The sequence below is a fragment of the Manacus candei genome, unplaced genomic scaffold (genome assembly GCF_025592945.1).
Source record: "Manacus candei isolate 608988 ecotype Guabito, Panama unplaced genomic scaffold, ASM2559294v1 h1tg000023l, whole genome shotgun sequence".
In the NCBI taxonomy this organism is placed as follows: Eukaryota; Metazoa; Chordata; class Aves; order Passeriformes; family Pipridae; genus Manacus; species Manacus candei.
Window position 1 is genome coordinate 5,870,567 of NW_026138071.1, and position 19,065 is coordinate 5,889,631.

General features: G+C 40.4%; 1 long non-coding RNA gene across 1 annotated transcript; it reads right to left on the bottom strand.

Moving 5' to 3' along the window:
* Window positions 1–1,961: 1,961 nt before the first annotated feature.
* LOC127470915 (uncharacterized) lies at window positions 1,962–18,140 on the bottom strand. The gene is made up of 5 exons (XR_007904455.1): window positions 18,053–18,140; window positions 16,360–16,513; window positions 13,699–13,782; window positions 4,802–4,863; window positions 1,962–2,943 (listed from the first exon to the last, which is right to left on the bottom strand). It is a non-coding gene; the product is annotated as an uncharacterized LOC127470915 (long non-coding RNA).
* Window positions 18,141–19,065: the final 925 nt, after the last annotated feature.

A 19,065-nucleotide genomic window follows, 5' to 3' on the forward strand; every position in this document is an offset into this window, starting at 1 on the left:
ACGAAAAGGTAGACCTTTGGGTATGATTCACTGACAAGCTTATTTTCTTTCCTAAGAATTGATTTAACTATCAACGCAAAGGCTAAGACAGTTATTGAACCAGTTAAATGATTTAAAAATAGGGGACTGAGTGTTTGATCCATCAACAAGCATCAGCACTGAGATTAAACCATCAAAAAGGCAAGGACTTCAATTTTTTATTTTTTTTTGTAAACCCCATGTGAAGTTGTTTACACTTGAGACAAAGATTAAAGATGCTGTGAAATTTACTGTCCCTGCACTTAACTAGGGAACGTGGCAGAGTGGAGTGCTGGCGTGAATGCTGCCACTTCTGACACACTGTTAGCTTGCAAGTATGAAATACGTTCAGACAGTGCAGTACTATTTGTAAAGCTTATTGGGAAGGATATCAAATCATTCTGTTGTTTATTCAGTGAAGCTTAAGCACATCACCCTTGAGGTTATTCTGTGTCTTGCTTACACATCTTGACTTTCCTACACCTTTCTTTTGCAAAGTGTTTCTCTTATAAAGGACTTGTATTTACCTCCATGTTCAAACAACTTTGCACCATTTCACTGTCGAGTAATGTAAATTATTCAATTCACAGCTAAGATTAAAAGCCATAAAAGTGGAGATTTGTAGTTTTCTACAGTCCGCATTTGTTTCTGAAAGACATGTTTAGAGAGTCTAGGGAGGATAAACAGGCAGTGGTCCATGTGATTCCTGCTGTCCTGGTGATCACATTTTATGCCAACCTCTTATACTGTCCTGTTTTGTTCTGTCATTCACCTGTTGCATTCTCTTTGTCTGTCAGGTTGAAAACTCACAGGACCAAAAAATTTGGGTTTGATAATTCTGTATCATAATCAAATCACTAACAGCATCAACTTGTGCATATGCATTTGCTGCAGATGAAGAGCATATATATTATTATCCTATCCTAAGCATGGTATACATTTTCAGGAATTACAGTTGATTTAGAAGGCTTGGTATCTGAATGCCTTTCTGACCTGTTTTAAAAGATCCTGATCACCAAAGGAAGGAAAGATTGAGCACTTCTTGGGTTAAAAAAAGAAAAGAGAGAAACTTTCAGAGACTGGAAGCTGAATGTTTTAGTGCTTTGAAAATAATGCATATAAAAGCATGTCTGTTCCAGAAATTTCAAGTTTGAGCCCTACCTTACTTAGAATAATCCTCTTTTCTGCACAGAGCATTACAATAAAACTAAAATACAATCAACGGAAAGCATTTAATATGAAAGAGGGTACATTACAGCATGTAGTACATTAGAGCAAATTCAAATATTAATTTAAAGGTGGATCCTATTAGTATCTGGTGGGGGTGTGTTTCCCTCTATATACTTGTTAACACTGCCTTACTTTCCAGAGCTGGTATACTCTCTATTAATGAGATGACAGAAACACCATCCCTTTCTTGATTTCAGATAACCACGCCCACTTCTCATAAAACACATAATTAACTAAGGAGGGAATTCTTCTTAATTAAAGCCAGCTGAAATTAATCAAACAGGGTTTTCAGAGTGCTCCTGGTTCTGCTCTAACTTTCTTTCTTGCTCAGAGAAAGCTCAGCTGATTGTTCAAATACTCTCCTTTCGCGGCTGTTAAATGAATGACAGGCAAAATGATTTAGCAGAACCAATTGAAAATAAAAGACATAGAATCACAGAAGTATTTAGGTTGGAAAAGAACCTCAAGTCCAACCATAAACCTGACACTATCAAATACACCACTAAAGCATGTCCCTAAGCAGCCCTTCTACCTGTGTTTCAAATACCTCCAAGGATGGTGAATCAACCATTTCCCTGGGGAGCCTGTTCCAATATTTGACAACTCTTTTTATGAAGAATTTTTCCCTAATACTTAATCAAAATCTCCAATGATGCAACTGGAAGCCATTTCATCTTGTCCTGGCACTTGCTACTTGGGAGAAGAGACCAACCCCCGCCTGGCTACATCCTCCTTTCAGAGTAGAGAGTGATAAGGTCTCCCCTGACCCTCCTTTTCTCCAGGCTAAACACCTGTGCTAGATTAACTGTTGGACTTGATGATCTTAAAAATCTTTTCCAACCTAAAGAATTCTGTGATTCCATTAAATCCCAGGGAAATTTTATGAAAGACAATAAATCTGGAATATGCAATAACTGAGTCATGCAGGGGACAGGAATGGAAACAGAGAGGTTTGGCTTCATTACTGACTCTTAAGGCTGAAATCCATCAGGATGGCCTCACTGTCTCTCCAGGCCTCACTGTGCTCAACACAGCCCATCACCAGAGTCCCCCATGCACTAGTGTCATGGTCATGGGACAGAGGTGCTCACCTTCCTACTACAGTGGTTTCATTTTACAATCTGGGATGACTTACTCTCTGAGTCCTTCTCCTCAGTAAACAGCAAACAAGGAAGAGACAGTAGAATCCACGATCAATACTATATTTTAAGTATTAAGGATTATTCTGACCTTTTCTTTCTAAAACCATATCAGAAACAATCCCAAAGGCTGTTTCTCCAAAAGGACCAAACTCTGGGCTTGTCTACTCAGTAGATGCAGATGTTCCTGTGGGAGTCCCATTGCAGGTAGCACATGGGAGGTCTATGAAGATGCACATGAGCTTGCCCTAGGAAAAGAGACCCAGAAGATGTTGAGCACAGACACCATGACCAGCCTGCAGCAATAGCACAGGAAAGGGGAAGAGTTTATAAACTACCTGTATTCCAAGGCTGGGCAAGGGCAGCCCTCCCTTTCTGAAACTCAGCATCTACCTGCACTCTGTGTGCACTACAGGGGCTGTGGCTGACTCGGGGGCTGCGTGATGCAGACGTGCCATAGCAAAAATACATCATACAGGCAGGGAGGTCTGTTTGGCCATCAAATGGGTGAAGATTCAGTACCAGTAATTCCACATCCAAGAGCTGTGAAGACACCCTTGTGGGAATCAAAAAGAAAGATCAAAGGCAGGCCTGAACAAGGAATAGCACTCTCTGAAGTTACTACTTTCATTGTTTCTTTTGTGCTTAATAGTCCAGTACATCACAGTGGGGTTTTCATTCCTTTTTTGTGTGTGTGTGTGTGTGCATGTGTGTGTGATGTTCTTTAATCTTATTTGATGGATTTCCTCCTAGTTGTTCCAATCCTTTTATGCCCTGAAACAGAGCTTAGGGCTACCTTGTTAAGGTGGCATCATGAACCTTCTTGCTGTAACACGGCATGACCTCATGCTGACATCTCTTGACAACAAAGTCCTGATTTAACTGTGAGCTCAGTCTCCAGGGCTCCATACCTGCAGAGTTCAGTTAGACTTACTGAGGTCTTACACCTTTCTGGGGGAAGAGGACAGGGTGAGAAGCTGCTGAGTGGGAGGGACAGAATACCCTGAGCTGAAGTTGGGTACGTGTCATATCACTCTTTAGTTCCACTTTAATTTCTGTCTCTGGGCTTAGACAGGGCATTTAATATCGGCTGGCACTGGAGGTAATGGTACCTCCAGGGGTAACCCTGGCATAAGGAATAGAATAGAATAGCATTGTATTCACAGAAAGAAGATAAAAAAATTACATTTCTCCAAAGGTAGAGAAATTATCCCATACATTCCAAATAAACTATTTCAGGAGGAATATTCCAGTAAGAAAAATTATTATAAACATATTTATATATACACACATTACATTTATAAAATATTATAACTTTACTCCTTTAGACATCCCAAAAAACTTAACTTTGCCCTAGAAAATAGTTCAGGAGAATGTTAAAACAGCTGTGTGGCTTAACTGAGTGGTGTGTGAATTGTTAGGACTATGCTGAGAGATATGCCCAAACTCTACAAGGCTGTGGCAGAGACACAAGGTTGCAAACTGGGGTTACAACGTCAGGGCTCCAGGGAGGTAAGAAATGGGGGCACTGAACTCCCTCAGACAGTTCCTACTTCCATTTTAGAATGGAATTATTGCTATGAGCTCACGCCATACCCCACCAATGCTTTTCTTTTGCCTTCTATCTGTCTTTCTCTGCTCTCTCAGTGCAGAAGATTGTTTTTTCCATGCACATAGAAAAACTTTACATTTCTTTTGAGGGGAAGGTCATAGATGTGTTAACCATTGATTCCCCTCTAATGTTTGAGAAGCAGCAAGGATTTTTGGCCAGTGGTGGGATCCTCTTGTGCTGTGTGCCTACAGCTAGAGATGCTTTTACTATAAAACAGGTACAACACGACTGTTAGCTCCTCTTTTTACATGGTGAACAGAGGCACGGGAGAGTTAGAGTGAGAGCCATGAGCAGACGATCCCACAGCCTGATCCATATAATGCTGTGCTGTGGATTCTTCCCTCTTCAAAGAAAAAAACCCAACAGCCCTCTGGAGGGGGCTGGACCCTTCCTGTGGCAATCTGTGGCCAGAACTGCCAAAAAGGTAGTTCCCTGGTGACCAAAGATTTCCCTTGAACAGCATCTTTTCAGTCATGCTTCTAACTACTGAGGAAAAAAAGCATTCATTGGCCCTGTCTGTCCAGGGAGGAGATGCCCCCCACTTTCCATAGATCCCTCCAGAAACATCACACGTTTGATTTCTGTCTCCCACCTTTGGGAGACAAGGACCTTTGTCTATAGGCCAACACCCGGCACATTTTTGAGCCCTCAGTAGAGAAATAACATCTGTCCACATAAAGAGCATGAGAGGGCTGTTTTAATGGTTTTTTTTAACGTAGAGGGAGTTTACAACATCTGTCCTGCTGACAGGTTCACTGAGGAAAGTCGTGAATGGTTTGTCAGCTGGGTTTTACACACTCACCTGTGAATCCAGTCCATAAATGGGATTCTTCTCTCTTGGGCCAAAGGCACTCACTGCTTTAACTGAAAATAACACAAATATCATAACATCTGCAATCATAATTTCAAATAGCCACCAGGTTTCTCCAAAAGGTGCCCATGTTCCAGGGTATGCAGGACTGATACTTCATGAGCTTTATATTTCCAGTATGTGAAAAGCTGAATGTCAGTACAACATATAGCAACTGAGTGGTAGAACCTTAAGAGGATGTTGGGCACCACTTTTGTGTTTCCACTAAGGTTTTCTTCTTTGCTTCATAAGAGATAGTGGTCTCCATGATGGTTTACTATCACAACCTTGCATGTGGTATTGAATCCTACATATAAAACAAAGTGTATACAAAGACATACTTCTTGACTTTTTACAGGAAAAGACTTGTCTGCATCTCAGATTCAAAAACTATGTCTTTATTCCATTGGCCCTTCTCCATGTACAGCAACAGCCTGTGATGATGAGGAACTGCCACCACAGTACCCCTCTCCTTCCTGAGAGTACAAACGGATCTCAGAACACTGTCTCCACCGTAACAGCAAATATTCTCTTGGCTTCACTATTTATTTCCAGGAAGAGAAAAGACCCTTACGTGAAGGAGCCGACCAAAGCCTTAATTGCAATAATACCATTCAATCTTTCTTCAGGGAGCCAAACTGGAGTATAATGATTACATTGAAGAGTACCTCAGAGAAAGAGGATGGAATAATCTAAGACAAATGAAGACTGGAAGCACAAGCTGACACTTTATCTTGCATTATAACCCATGGGATACAAGGCACAAATACAGTAAATTACCTGTAAGACGTCTTTTCTTCCTAGAATGAATGACTTCTAAGACTCTGGCAATACAATGAAATGAATGAAACATTCTGCCTTTCTGTTTTTAGAGGGCTGAGTAATAACTTACACTCTTCTTTGTACAGTAATACTTTAGTCAATATTTATAGAACAATGCAGTAAAGCAGCTTCAAATTTGTTCCCTATTTGATAATAAATAAAGATGGTATTCAGATTTCTAGTTGCCTTTAAAACTGTCTAATCTTCTATTTTTATGTGATTTCAGTCTGAATAATTTAGTACCAGAAGAAAGCTTGTCCCAAACATATGAGGTCTCAAAATGTCCAGAAAGGAAATTTGAGAAGCAAAAGAAAATGTTAATTTGTGCAATGTAACTACATTTGGCACATCCAGACATTTTACCAAGTCGGGTCATAACTCAGGGACAAACCTTACTTCGTGTCCCTGTTGTTGATTATGTATAATAAATAAGAAAATGTTAATTACAGTTGTTACTGTGGCAAGAGTTTCCAGTTCTTCATTCTTTCTGAGTGCCTTGCTCTGCCCTGCATTCAGCAGTTGCAACAAAATGCCCATGTCTCTCCTGCTCTTCTCAGTTTGAACTACAGCAATGGGTTACACTTGGATGTGAGAGTCATGGCTGTGGGAACAGAAAAGCATAGAGGTCCTTTATATTCCTTCAGCAGTTTTCTGTTCTTCAATTATGTCATATGTTCATAACTCTGGCCTTCTAAATCACTGACTTAATCTGTAATCTTAAGTGTTTTGAACTTCTGGAATAAAACATATATAAATCTGCACTGAAAGGTGTCCTTAGCACAATTTATGTTTTAATATTCTGTACTCTTTTCTTCATTGTTATGGGTTATCTAGCATTCACCTCAGGTCTCCCACCTCTTTCTGTTTTGCCCATGAGTGAGTGAACTACCAGAAATTTCACTACACTACTCTCCTCTCCAAATCACTTATTAAATCTCTTTGTATTCCTTGGAAGTAAGTAAAACTAGTCATATCCCTACAAAAGGATTTCTTATGTCACTCTTTTTTTTTACAGAAATAGATAAATCCATTCTATTTCTCTTCTGAAACCTAAATTCCATCTAAAACTAAAGGAAGGAATCAATAAAAGTTAGTAACCAAACTTGAAAAAGCTGAAGTTGGACAAACTTCTGACCAATCCTGCAGAGCTACCACATACAGGACAGCACAGGACCAGGGCACTGTAATCCAAATCAATCTTGATTTACAAGAACTGTGTATCAGACCATGAAGCATCAGCCCATCCCATCACAACAGCATGGTTTTCCACCTCACCAGCTGTGCTGCTGACCTTCAGACCACGCACATCGCCACATTAGCTTATCAACTACATTATCAATCACTGCAATAATAATTGCAGTAGTCAGTGATACTCTCCCTGACTTTATTTAGATTCATTGCTGGTGGATCTGCGTGACCCAAGGTCTCCTCCCTCAATGAACACATTACCGCCGTTATCTTTCTTTTGGTCATTCATGAGTTTGACAAATGTACATGTTTCTTTCAAAAATACTCAACAAAAAATAGCCAGAAAAAGGAGATTTTTGCCTTGCTCTTTTTATGATAATTAGTTCCTTCTGGGCAGATAATAGACAATTAAAACTCCACAGCACGAGTTAACCTTTACCAAAGCAATGGGCATGTAGCAGACTTCAGCAGGAAGCAGCTGAGCAACAAGGTAATAGACACCCTCCTCTGTACAGCTGGTCCTCGCTCTGCACCATAATGAACCGTCTGTCTGAACTGGGGGGTCTTTGGCTTCAGCCTTTGAGATGCTCAAGTACCATCTGGACTTCAGTGACAGCAGACCGGAGGGAAGGACTGATTTGTTAGTCAGTATCTTCACACCTTTAAATCCTTTCTCCATCTCTCCAAACTGGTAACTTAAGTTTCCTTCATTACTTCTCTAAAAGCTATTGATTTTTAAAAACATGATGTTTCCACATGTTTGACAAAGTAACACGGACAGCAGAAAGAGGAGAGCAGAAATGGCAGCAGTTTAATGCCTAATCCAAAGGCCATCACAGTAAATGAAAAATAATCCATGATCTCCAGCAGACCCAGATTCAGGCCTGAGAGGCAAAGGAGTTCTAGTAGCCATGAGTTATTTTTACACTGTCTTGTATGACTGGACCTGCTATCAGATCTCAAGAAAGCAATAAGCATCTCAGCCCATTAAGGGCTCTGAGGACTCAGAATCATCTATAGCTGTGGGAGGAAAAAAAATCATAACACACCTAAAATAGGGTTAAAGGCAGCCATAGGCCACAGATAGCAAACGGAGCCAGGATCTGGAATTGGTATGTGTCAAGATTCATAAATCAGTCCTCCCTGCCAAATTCACACACCACATGGAGTTCATCTAAAACCAGAAAAAAGTGGGTTCTCCTTTCAGCTCTTGTTCAGGATCTTCTCTGTGACATTTTTGCTCCCAGGCCTCAATTTTTCTTCAAAGCGAAGAGGGTCTTAATGAGATGTTTTCCTGACTGTTTCTTTGAGTAGCTCTTTAGCTTACTCTGGAATACAGAAAATGCTTTTTCTTGGGACCTGTTCCTGGCAAAGACTTCTAGGCGCTCTACCAAAGCAGTATTTGTTTAAGCAAAAATGTTGGATAACTTTCCTCACTCCCTACTGGTAGACTGCAAGTCCAATGCAAGACACTTGATGAAAAGAGTACGAGGAAAATCAAAGAACCTTATCAAAGAACCTTAGAGTCTAGGCAAACGCTCCCCCAGTCTTGGCTTCTCCTTTCTCAGCAGTGCAAACTATAATCCTCAGTCAGGTCTGGGTCACAGCATGTTGATGAGCACCTGTTAGTCATCGGTAAATAGTACTCAAGAAAGGGGCTGCAGCTTCATCGCCAGGTTCAATCAAGGTGTAATTGCAAAAGTCATTAGATTGCAGACAGATCCTGCACCATGCCTTCAAGATTGTAATGATACTTCTTGTTTTGCTTTTCAGCTCTCATTTTGGTAATTAGTTAAGGTTTGTGGAAGCATTCTGCCTTACAGAGAGAAGATGAGCCAGAATGGAGACCCTGTAGTACAAGGAGGTACCAAAAGTTTAAGAGAAATGGGTGCAATTAGGGACTTTTTAGGGGGTTTAATGATGAAAAAGGATTATAAATCAAATATATTCCCTAAGAGAAACACCCCTTGCTTACTTGCTTATGAGTCAATTACAGAATATCTGTTATGCCAACTTCAATTATTATGCTGAACAGGAAATAAGTAGAAGGACAGATTAAGAGATGAAATGACTGAGAAAAACCAGCAACACTGAGTAGCCCTATTGTTCGCTCTTAAAAGCAACTTGCAAGAACTATGTAAGTTGTAATCTGTTTTGTTAAATTCTGAGAACACAGCTCAGTGACACGGCATCCTAATTATGAGTCTTCCTAAATTTGTTGACCTTGATGGTGCTTGTCAGTGTTTCTGAAAGTTAGAGGAACACTTGTAAAGGGAAGGAAGCAGCTCTGAGTTTCTTTCTTTTTCAGCTGCAAGGGAGAAGGTGCAATTGTAATTGTCTTATTAGCATGATTTGGCCGGGGACAGAGAAAATATGCAAATGCCTTTTGCACACATGGGTTTTGTGCAGTAAAGTGCAGGACTAGCAGATTAGTATCTACCCTGACCCTGCCACACATTTCCCAGTTACTGGGATACAACCTTCCCTTTCTTTGTCCTGCAGCGAGAAGATTGTTAAATTTGAGAAAGCTATCTTGGGTAAAAATCCCAGTCAGCAGATTACTTCCTTGAGGAAACTTGGAGCATGAAAAGAACAGGCTACAAAATGGAAATTGTACTCTGTTTTTTCTATGCTCCATTATGTCTCCTCAGACTTTTTCTTTTTTAATCATTATTTTTTTCATCCACATATTTAAAGCACCTGGAGTTTTGAAGTAAAACATATAGTAAAACAAAATAGATGAGTACTACTCTCTATCTAAGATGCACTCAGCTTTTCCATAGCAAGGTGCTGTTAATTTTTTGCTCACAGTGTCTTTGGCTCAGAGAACCAGTAGTTACTGCTGTTTGCAGGAAATCTCAATGAATGTCATAGGCAACAAAAGTACAACACTGATATCCTGTGCCTGATTGTGCAAATTCAGTCTGTTTCAGCAATCCCTAATAAATAAAGCAACAAAAAATCTTAACTGTAATGCTCGAATTAATTGGGACTACAATATATACTAGTCAACAACCATATATGCAACTAGCTTACTTGACAGCTTCTGCCCCAAGCTGTGAAAATTTCAGGATGAGGTTCCCCCAGGATCCACTGAACAATTTAAACATAGGCAATAACTAATGAATAGTGGGTTTGCAATGACTTTTTAAAATACCCCACTTCTTTAATGTAGGGGTCACTGCTTTGAGCAAAGGGAGCATCTCAGCCCAGTCACCAATGGCAATATTTGTCCTTCCTCTAAGACAAGCAAATATGGATCAGGCAGGAGTTGAGTGGGTTTGGGTTTGCAGCTTTCGAGGCTTTTGGCAATAGAAATGTTTAGAGAGCAAATTTAGCTACAAGTTAGCTCAAATGAGGCTTGAATGTGGGATCTTACTGAGGAGCTGCACTATCTCGTGGTGATGGGACAAGTCAGTGCTGGCCTTTGCCCTGACAGGTACCTTGTGGTGGCAGAGCAGAAAGGGTCACACAGACATCAACACAGAGGTTGTGGCTGCAATGTGGGAGGCCTGTGTTCATGGCACTCAGCAGATGGGCACATCCTGTCAGTTCCCACTCCTGCCAAACATGAGGGGAAAGGCGATGGCTTGATAGTTCAAGCCAGGAGATTGCTTAGCATTTTCTGTAAAAGAATAAATATTTTCATCTGGAAAAATAAAGGGGTCACACTTCTTCCTGACAGTATGGTGATCACTGTGATTTCTGCAAGCTGACAAATTACACTGAACCTTTGAAACTGGTAATTAACCATTTATTACTGGAAGTGGGGAACAAAGGGGAAGACCAAATTGAATCTTAACTAGGTTCATTGTCTCAGCATTAAACACAATTACAACTGCTTTACTGGACACCTTCAATTTTCACCATCATTAAGTAGACACATATTTCACCCACTTATTGACTATAGCCTCAAATGAGACCTTTAGAAAAAGGGTTCTCCAAAGCCTGTTTTTACCTGGAGAGCAAAATTCACCGGTCTAGGCTGCAGGTGGCCACACAATCCTGAGCCAAAACCATAATAACTGGAGGCAATTAGTCCCTTCTCCATTTGGAATTTGGGATGCAATGCCTTGTTGGGGTTGCTTAGCTCTTCCCTTTCCCACAGAGGCAGCTTTGGTAGTTAAATATACATCCAATGTCTTTCCAAAAATGTGGATTCTTCTACACTAATGTCACATGAGAGTAGTAAACCTAGGGTTTACCTAGCTTTCTTTAAAAGTTTAAGAGGTTTAAAAGATTATGATATGTCCCTGTGACATTAGTGGTCAGGGCAACATCACGACCTTCCCCACTTCAGGATCACATGTGCCATACTCAGTGGACCAAATGTCAAATCTCGAGCCCCAGAGAACCAGGGCTGATGCAGAGTTGCATGAACCAGTGCAGATGATCCACACCCAAGCAGTGAGAGGGTGAACCTCCTGCTTTGTGCCTGAGACTGCACATGTCTAAGAAACGCTTAAGATTAAAGCCAGCTCCTGGTATAACCCTCTGCAGTCACTGGAAGCATACTTACTGAACTAAAATGTAAAGATTTATTCTCATTTATGTACATCTTACTCTGCAAAACAGTCACACACTTACTGAATATTTAGTGCACATATTGTCTGTCGCTGTTCAGTTAAGTATCTGCTTAACTTTGAACATGCAGTTTAAATGCTTTTAAGGTTCCTGGGCATTCAGAGCATATGCTTAACATTAAATACATGATAAAATATTTTGCTAAAACAACCTAAAATGGACACATGCAGAAAATGTAAGTGCAGTGAAGCAAATAATAACAATAACAGGAAAAAATCCACTTCTTATTACCATGCTGAATTGAAACATACTGTGATAGCCTTAAAACAGAACCCAGGGGACTTTCTGGCATCCTACAGCAGAATGTCATCTGGGAAGAACCTGTTGTGCTTGTGCTCTCTCATTTTTTATAGAACAGAGTTGTTCTTATAAAGCTGCATCAGAACATAGGGACCTCAATTCCAGCCTTGACTTTGATGCTGCTCCACTGGAAAACTTGGATAAGCTCCTTATTAAGTCCTACACCAGTTTGCACATCTGTAAAATACTGATCACCTTCATAAAGCTCTTTTGATATATATAAATTCAATAATGAGCATGGCTGATCACCTTTCCATTTCTTTGCTGTGCAGTGGAGGTCAATAGAGAGACATCTAAATTTGTCCCATGACCAGAATAACTGCATTAATTAAGAGGCTGATTAGGTGAAAGTAATTGCCACCAAAAAGTCACAAACTAGGGCTTCTTGATTCCAGCACAGTGACATTCTTATGCGGCTCTACCACTTTCAAGCTGCTTACACGGTGCCCCGTGTTCATGCACATCACCCAGTGACAGCCCTTCCCAGGGGACTGTTTCCATGGATCCTTATTCCCAAACTCTTTTCTCAATGTATCAGTGCTGAAGTTATTTTTTCATCTATTTTGAAACTCAGGTCTAATAAACTTTAATTGTTTTTCTCCTACTATTGAATTCACCAGCAATAGACACTACAGAGTGGAAACACAAGCCCCAGGTGCCTCATACAGCCTTTTCATCTGCTTAGGAGATTAGTTCAGGTCAGATCCTAATTTCCCTAGTAGTTTGTTGAGCAGAGATCCAAGACTGCAGGTTAAGCCCACCAATATGTACTTCCAGGGGACACTTTACGCTCCTGTTGCCTTTTTGATAAGAGAACTGACAATTTCACAGATTCTTTCACTTGCATCTGTCTCATCCTTTTTTCCCTCGTTACCTCCTGCAGAGAAGTAAATGAATTTGAGGTAGTGAAGGGTCTTCACCGGCCAAACGCCTTTAAACTGCCGGAGCCTCCTCAGCAGTTGACAAGTTTGCATTGCTACAAACTCAACTTGTGACACCTACCCAGCAGGAGACCCATTGGTCTTCAGCAGCAAGATTGACCTTGGAAAGTCCACGCTGACTTCCTACTGTGTGAAATACAGCAGAGATGCAGGGAATCCTGCCACGCAAGTAAACAAAGGGCAGGTTCAATTCAATTTGTGTGATTTCTGCAGCAGCCAGCAGAAAGAACCTTGGAGTGCAGTTCCTGAACAATCCATGAGGCAAAACAAAGAGGTTTTTTTCTTGTTTTTCCCAAAATTAGTCCAAATCAACTGATGCTAACCAAATCAACTGATGCTAAGAACATTGTTATTACTGATTTTTATATTTTTTGAGTGCACAAAGAAATTTCTCTTGTGAAGTGTTTGGTAGGAAGGGGGAAAAATAGTAGAAAACCTACAGTTAAGTTTACTTTGGAAGGCCAGGTGTCACTTTGAGTATAAATACTAAAAAAAAAATAAAAAAAAATAAAACAACAAAAACAAACAAAAAAAAAATCCAAACACCTAGTATTTAGATTAAAGTCTTTCCTGAAAAAAACATCTTGTCAAGCACCAAAAATATTCCTCAATATGTGAGGAACAGTGTGTAGTTTTGAGGCAGCTGATTGTGCCCTAAATGCCACAAAAGCTTCTCATTTTAATTAGTGGTTGAGATCAGTTTATTGTGAATGAGGGTGGGTATAACCCAGCCCCACATTCTTCCTTCTCTCAGCGAATCCAGTTAAATGTTACTGGCTGTCTTGTAACTTAGCAGGAACGTTCCCTCCTGGTGTGTTTTGTGTAAAGGTATTTGTTTAAGGTCTTTTTTTTCTTTTGTCTGAGTGCAAGATTTTAGAAGAATTTTTGTGAAATTCAGCTTTGGAAAGCTTTGTTTTTCATGCAGATTGCTTCCTTCTTTCTTTTGTTGTCCAAAAAAAAAAAGTTTGCTTAGGTGACCTTTTTTGGTTATAGGATTTCTGTGTATTACCTTACCTCAGCAGTGAAACACCCCACTGTGGAAACTCCAAAGGGCCTCTGTGCTATCAGTTGGGCAGTGAGGATACTGAAGGTTTGCACCTAGGAACAGCAAATTAGGACTCAGTGAAATAGGGCATTGAGCAGTCAAGTACTGAAATTTCAGGTAACTCTATCTGATGTACCTTCTTCTTCTATCCGAGGTTCCTTTGAGATTTCTCCAGGCCTGGTAAGTGCCAGGAGAGGCAGGAGAGTCCCACAAGTAGAGCCATTGATGATAAGAATGAGCTGCTCCTTCTCCATTTTCCTCCAGATACCAATGAAGTTGCTTCAATATTAAAAAATAAGAGATGCCCCGAGAGCCTCTACTCCAGTCAGAGCCAGAGAAAGCAGCTGTTATCTTGCCAGGTGCCTGAGCCCTCAGCACCACTTCCACATCGCTTGGCCTGGCCTTTCTGGGCTTTCATTATATAACTGACCTTCCTATGCAAGCCATTAATTTCTGGATTTCCCAAAATAATACTTGTATAAGAAAGCTGTTGAGGTGTGGTCTAGGTCAAATTATGGAAAAGTACTAAACTTTTTGGAAAAGTAGCTCTTTGGGTCAAACATCAGCCCAGTCCCATTCAATTCTAGTTTAATGACCTGGCTGAAGGAGTAGTTGTGCTACTTATTGAATTTGCAGTGATATCGGGCTGGAAGGGGCTGCCAGGACTTTGGAGGAATGGATCACTGTCAAAATTCTCTTGCAATTAGTGGAGAAATAGAGGCAGAAAAATAACTCAAAGACAATGAAAAAAATCTGGGCTTCTGTAGGAGCAGTCACAACTGGATCTGCAAGTTAGGTTGGATCACAAAGCTAAATTCAATAATGTCATACAGAAAGAACAAACTTTATTCTGAGATAAATATATAAAGGGAAGGTCATAAGAAAGACAAAAAAAAATGAGTAAGTATGAAAGCAAGGAGTGGTGCATCATGTCCAGTCTGGAACAACATCTTTAAAAGAAAAAAATATGATTTGAGTGAAGAAAGGAGAAATAAAAACACAAGAGGAGTCAGCGGACTTGAAAACATGAGCTGTGAGGAAAATCTGAGAGTTTTCTCAATCGAATGAGGAGAGGTACAACAATCTTCAAATAAATAAAAGGTGTATAAAAACCAAAAGATTGTTGGCTTAAATTTGACAAGTATGATTTCTAGGCTCAGTTCAGTCTCATAGACAGGTATTTGAAGCCATTTCAGATGCTTCAGGGTATGATACATTTCTACAAGGCTGCAAACATCACACAGGTACTGCAGCAGATCAAGCCTTTCTGGAGAGGTAGCTGGAGATGGGTTGGCAACATGAGCAGCCTTTGAGCACAGTACCAATTGCATGGCTTCCCAAAGCCTCTACCAGCCAGAGTAAACAACTCTAATTCAGCTGGTATTCTCTCTCTCTTAACTGCAGGCAAGTAGGGTTTACTGGGGAAGGTGTAAACTGTGCCAATGAAGCCTGCTAGTGGATCATCAGGCACGGACAACCAGATATGGACTCTGGAACACTCAGAGTATCCCCAGCCTTCATATTGGTGGTGGTGGTGGAGGTAAATTGATAGGGATGAAATGCCTTTAGTAACTCTTCTTTAGTATTAGGCATTAACATGGCTGCAGAGTGTAAGATATGACTCTGCAGTACAGAAATTTTTCCCACAGCTTATATACTCATAGAATCATAAAATGATTCAGGTTGGAAGGGACCTTAAAGATCATCTAACCTAAAGATCATCCAAACCCCCTGCCATGGGGCAGGGACACCTCCCACTAGATCAGGTTGCTCAGGGCCCCATCCAACCTGGCTTAGAACACTGCCAGAGACAATTATAAGCACAGCTGTGACAAGGGTCTGTACAGTGCCATGTGGACTGGTATGAGGGGAACACTGCAAATGTGTCCCTTGTTTATTGGGTGACTGCAATTAGAGGATGATAAATAAATATATGGAGAAAGGGAAATGGATAGGACAGTTAAGGATGGTTGCTGCATGCAAGGAGCAGAAGCACAAACAGGGAACAACAACCCAACCTCTTCCAACATTTCTCTTTTTTTCATACTAACTCTCTTTCTCCCTTCTCCACTCTCTGGCCTACAAGAGGAACAAGATAATTTGAACACAATGCTAGAAGAATATTTGACTTGAGCTGGAAAAAAAGGAAAATTAACTCAGCTTGTGGAGGAAAAAGTACTCCACCTTAAGTGGCCTGATTTCAAACTATTACCATTGCTTCTGCTGTAATAGGACTACATTTCCTTCTCTGTGTTCTCATAATTCAGGCCAAAGTTTTGGTGAGAAATGGAAAAAAAAAAGAATTTATTTGAACCTTGGAGGCATGCCAACACCTCTGAATTGACACAGGTTTTTGTGATCTGTGAAGCTCTCTAGAGGCAATTTGTAAAAGCCCATGATGAGTTTCGGGCCATCAGCGATGGCTGGGGAGTGTTGGCTGCTTAACAAGCAGGGCAGCCTCACCAGGAAACATGAGAGACGGGTAGAAAGATGATATGCAGAGACTGTTCAACATGTGATTACGGACAACAGTTGCTAATGGCTTTAAAAGAAAAAAAGGTTAAAAAACAAGCTTCCTTATGCCTCTCAGCAGGGACAGCAGCACATTTGCTTTAAAAACAAGAATATACCGTTTGTCTCATTTCTTGTTCACTGCCAGGAGCCTCATGGTGTGTGTGATTCCTGGAGCTGGGTTTGGCATCCCCAAAACAGCCCTGCTTGCTGAGTGATGCCTCCCTCCCGTGCTGGGGTGTGCCTTCAGTCTTGATGTACCCAAAGAAACCCCTGAAGGGGAAAAAGAGGTTAACACAAAGTCAGAAATTCAGTGTCATGGAGCCCCCCCGGAGGCTGACTGTGGACAACAATAAGCCTTTTGCTGGACCCTGTAAAGAGTTCCACTTGTTGCAGAAACAGCAAACATTTCTCAAGGAGCAAAGCTCACAAAATGTTGAAATATAAGACCCTTCCATCAGGAATCAAAGTCAGCGTGCCCACCTCTGTCTTGGCAAAAAGGTAACTTAATTTTTTCTCTGTTTCTTCACTGTCCACTTGGTTCATAAACCCCTCCGGCAATTCTCTTTCTAAAGTGCTATTGAGTAACTCTGGTATGAAACGCTGAGAGGGAAAGTGCCTAGATTAGCTGAAGTAGCATCTGAGACTGCAAAGGCATCTAGATCTTCTGTATATTTAATGTTTCAGTCAGAAACATTACATAGAGTTTCCATGCTTTTATTTAAAATCAGAAGAGCTCTAATCTTTGCAATGTGGGCTGAAGTTCACAGTATAAAAAAAAAAAAAAAAAAGAAAAAGGAGTTTGGAAGACTATCATAACCACTTAATAAGCTCCTAATTGAGCCACTGTAGCAGAGCAAAATTTATTTGGGAGACAAATGGGTTTTCAGGTTTCTGTCTTACAATTTTATGATTCTCTAGATAAAACAAGTAAAATAACTCAGAATAAAATATCAGAATAGGTTTCACATGATGGATGGTTTCCCCTTCTTTCACCGTTTTCACTTGTGTCTACCCGCTCTCCTATTTAATGGAAGCTCAGCACTTTTCAAAACTTTTCAAGTCTGAAATCAAAACTAAAAAACCATTGCAGAAATATTTGGGTAATAAAAATGTATAGCAAGTTTTCATGTTTCTGGCATGAGTGTGTAGGTCTCACAGCATACTGAGGAAATACTTGTGCATCCTGAATTGGCTTCCTTCACACTTTAGGAAATACAAGAAGAAAGCTGGAATACAGACCATAGCACCCAAATTTCCCACCTGTCATAATTATGAGGTAGCAAAGGGTGGGTATGCTGGTAGTGATTACCTCAGAAACAAATTCCAAGCTATGTCTACCCCCTGTATTTGCACATCTGAGTTCACACCAAATGTTCCGGCCCCTCATCCATCATGGCTGGAGCCAGAACCAGGCTGTTGTCCGGTACATCCCACTTGATGAGCCTCATGTGAGATGTCACCTGCTATCCCAAGGTCAGCCCTTAAAGGCAAGTACAGAAAGGACAGCCTGCTCTACAAATTACTCTGCAGCCTTCCTCCCTGAATATTTTGATTATCGCACTGTATTTTTCTCTGCATGCTGCAATCTCTCTGCTTTTCTCGGGTGCTGTAGCTGTATCAATGTCTCACAATCTTTCTGAATGGGTTCATTTCTGCATTGTACCCCTTGCAATGACCTTGAAAAATAATAAGGTAATCATGTTACAGTAAAATGTTATGCGCCCATCTGCAACACTAAGCAACCAAAGGAGTCCAATTGCTTCATGAAGGCAGCCTTCATGTAGGTGCAGCAAGAGGAGATGGCCTCACCTTTCAAATATTTCCAGAATCTGGATCCAATCTTAGGATTAACCAAGAATAGAAGTATGAAGACCAATTTCAGGACCATGGGGTTGTGCCTTGGGTTTAAAAGCAAGTGAAGGGATCATCTGCAACAATAAAATTTCTTTTCAGTGTAATGTAGAACATGTGGGTATTTAGCTTTGGTAATTAAATGAGTCAAATCAATTACCTGGCTTTATCATTAAACTAATAGCTACATTCAAGTCTATTTCCTAACCTGCTATTTTAAAGGGTAAATACACAAATAGAATTTCTTTCCTTTTTTTTTTTTCTTTCCTTTTTATTTTTTTTAACTCAGAATATCTATACTGTTATTGTGTGGTATCAGAATAGTTTTTTTCCCAGTCTCACTGTGTTTCTAAACTACCCTATGTGCTGAAGAGCAACTGACACAGAAAATTGCATGACAATGAACCAACAGTCTATCTAGCCCCATATCCAGCCTCCTTACCTCAAATCAAAAGCAGTTCTCTACAGAAGAGGATAAGTAGTAATACTTTCTCCAAGGACTCTTCCATCCTCCTGCAGTGTGCAGCTGGAGAGTTTCAAATGCTTTACATTGAATCATTTGCAGTGAAGAAGAGTGTTATTTTCTGCATTTTCCTCTGACATTCCTCACTGGAAATCTTTTCTATCTGTCTTTCACACAAACTACATTTCTCTTCATTCATTCTTTGCCGTGATCTTCACTTGAAAAGGAAAATTAGTCTGCTCAAAAAATACTTTGGGCAGAGTTAAAAAAAACAATTCGAAACTATCAAACAAGATTTCAGAGGCGTGATGAATATTTTCTTCATTCACAGGCTTGAGGTTCTGTCATACATTTACTCAGCACAAGCTTCTATCTTTCAGTACTCTTGGTACTTCAGACTGAGCAAGAAATCTAGAAATATCTTTGCTACCTTTTTCAAATTTGCAGTTGCTGTCTTGAATGTTAATCCAGGATACTCTGCTCTCCTGACTGTTCATTGTCATTATTT